This window comes from Tachyglossus aculeatus, chromosome 4 (assembly GCF_015852505.1).
Source record: "Tachyglossus aculeatus isolate mTacAcu1 chromosome 4, mTacAcu1.pri, whole genome shotgun sequence".
In the NCBI taxonomy this organism is placed as follows: domain Eukaryota; kingdom Metazoa; phylum Chordata; class Mammalia; order Monotremata; family Tachyglossidae; genus Tachyglossus; species Tachyglossus aculeatus.
In genome coordinates, this window is record NC_052069.1 from 30,855,636 (window position 1) to 30,858,475 (window position 2,840).

At 46.5% G+C, this 2,840-nt stretch overlaps 1 non-coding gene across 1 annotated transcript; it reads left to right on the top strand.

Annotated features, from left to right (window-relative positions):
* The first annotated feature begins 2,318 nt into the window (after positions 1-2,318).
* Positions 2,319-2,456, top strand: LOC119927464. Its single transcript, XR_005450465.1, has one exon. It is a non-coding gene; the product is annotated as a small nucleolar RNA SNORA7 (small nucleolar RNA).
* Positions 2,457-2,840: the final 384 nt, after the last annotated feature.

Sequence of the window (2,840 nt, forward strand, 5' to 3'; positions counted from 1 at the left end):
CAGAAAGGGTGGATTTTAGAGATGTTGCGAAGGTGGGATCTACAGGATTTAGTGATGGATTGGATATGTGGTTGAATCAGAGAGAAGAGTCAAAGATAATGCTAAGGTTACAGGCTTGTGAGACTGGAAGGATGGTGGTGCTGTCTACAGTGATGGGAACGTTAGAGAGAGGATAGGGCTTGGGTGGGAAGATGAGATCTGTTTTGAATATGTTAAGCTTGAGGTGACAGGAGGACATCCAAATAGAGATGTCTTGAAGGCAAGAGGAAATGTGATACTGCAGAGTTGGGAGAGAGATCAGGACTGGATATGCAGATTTGACTATCATCTGCAAAGATGTAGTTGTTGAAGCTGTGGGAGCAAATGAGTTATCCAAGGAAGTGGGTGTAGATGGCGAATAGAAGGGGACTAAGAACGGAAACTTCAGGGCCCCCACAGTTAGACGGTGGGAGGCAGAGGAGGAGCTCATGAAGAAGACTGAGAATGAATGGCCAGAGAGATACGAGGAGAACCAGGAGAGGACAATGTCAGTGAAGCCAAGGTTGGATAATGTTTCCAGGAGAAAGGGGTGGTCGACAGTGTCGACAGTGTCTTTTAGACTGTAAGCCCACTGTTGGGTAGGGACTGTCTGTATATGTTGCCAACTTGTACTTCCCAAGCGCTTAGTACAGTGCTCTGCACGCAGTAAGTGCTCAATAAATACGATTGATGATGATGAAAGCAGCTGAGAGGTGGAGGAGGACGAGGATGGAGTAGAAGCCATTGGATCTGGCAAGAAGGGGGTGATGGTGACTTTTAAGAGGGCAGTTTCTGTGGCATAAAGGGGACAGAAGCCAGATTGGAGGCATTCAAAGAGAGAATTAGAGGAGAAGAATTTGAGATGGTGGGAGTAGACAACTCGCTCAAGGAGTTTGGAGAGGAATGGTAAAAGGGAGATGGGGTGATAACTGGAGGGAGCTGTGGGGTAGGGTGGGGAGACATGGACATGTTTGAAAGTAGTAAGGAAGAAGCCATTGGAGAGTAAACAGTTGAAGGAGGCTTGTTAGGGAGGGAAGAAGGAAGGAGGCAAGAGTTTTGATAAGGTGCAAAGGAATGGGGTTGGATACAATAGGGGAGGGGGTGGATTTTGAGAGAAGGCAGATCTCCTCAAGAGATAGTGCTGGAAAGGATGGGAGAGTTAAAGAGGGGGCTGGACAGAGGAGGGACTGAGGAGGGGTAGGGGAGATTTTATGGCACTTACGCCTGATAGTGTCAATTTTCTTAGTAAAGTAGATGGCCAGGTCATTGTTGGCAAGTTATGGGGAGGCAGGGGGACAGAAAGCCTGAAGAGGGAGTTGATTGGAAAAACTGGCGAGGGTGATGGGCATTGGTGTCAATAAGGTGGAGAAATAATTTTGCTGGGCAGAGGAGAGGGTAGAGGTAAAGCACGCAAGGATGAACTTGAAGTGGATGAAGTCGGCCTGATATTTAGATTTCCCCCAGCAGTGCTCTGCGGCTTGTACACAGGAGCAAAGCGGGCTGGCTGCACAGGTGATCCAGAGCTGTGTGTTGGTGGTACAAGATAGAGGAAGGGACGGGGGAGTGAGTGAGTTGAGTTCAGTAGAGAGGGTGGTGTTGAGTGTGTCATTGGGTCATTAAGGGAAGACAGTTTGGGTATGAAAGCTAAGTGGGGCATGGTACAGTCCTTGTCTTTCATGGAGTTCACACCTAGACAGGGAGGGAGAACAGGTATTGAATCTCCATTTTACAGAGGAGGAAATTGAGACAAAGAGAAGTTCAATGACTTGCCCCATGTCACACCGCAGCCAATTGGTGAGCTTCATGTGGAACAGGGACTGTTGTCCAATCTGATTAACCTCTATCTACTCCAGTTCTTAGACCAGTGGTGACACATAGTAAACCCTTAAAAAATAACATGAATCTTAAGTGATGGTGCTGGGAGGGAACTCACACCCCCTGATTTCCAGGCCATGTTCTTTCCACTAGGTCATTTTGCTTTTCTGCTTTTTTTTTTACTTCATCCTCTTCTCTACCCTAATTCCTTTTTGGTTCTGACCCTAAGCTGCCAAAAGTAGCCTAGATTCCTGGTCACTTTCATTCATTCATTCATTCATTCATTCATTCATTCATTCATTCAATTTTACTTATTGAGCACTTGGTGTGTGCAAAGCACTGCACTAAGTACTTGGGAGAGTAGAGTACAACAACAATCAGACACATTCCCTGCCCTCGACAAGCTCACAGTCTAGTGGGGGAGACAGACATTAAATAAATAAATAAATAAATAAGTAAATTACAGATATAAACATATGTGCTGCCCCCTCTCAGGATAGCACCTGGAGAGTCTCCAGTACTCTTCCAGTCTCGGCTAGGGGAGGAAGAGTTGAGCAGAGACATACTCATTCTATTCCTAGCTTGGGCAGTGGCTAGCGAGAGGAAGGTAATCTGTTACAAGCCAAAACTCACCTGTGCTGGGCAGCAGTGGCATGGGAGAGAGTCGAGGGTGGAGACTCAAGTTTATTATGCAGAAGGAGGCAATGGTAAACCACTTCCTTATTTTTAATCAAGAAAACTCCATTGATAAACTACCAGAAAATTGTAGATGGAGGTGAGGTGTTCTGGGAAAGATGTGTCCATGGAGCCACTATGGGTTGGAAATGACTTGATAGCTTTAGACAAGGCAAGGCATGTATATTGTAGGGATGGAAGGGAGGATGAATGAAGGGAGCAAGTCAGGGTGACTCAGAAGGGAGTGGGAGAAGAGGAGAGGAGGGCTTAGTCAGGGAAGGCTTCTAGAAGGATCTGTGCCTTCAATAAGGCTTTGAAGTGGGCAGAGCAAT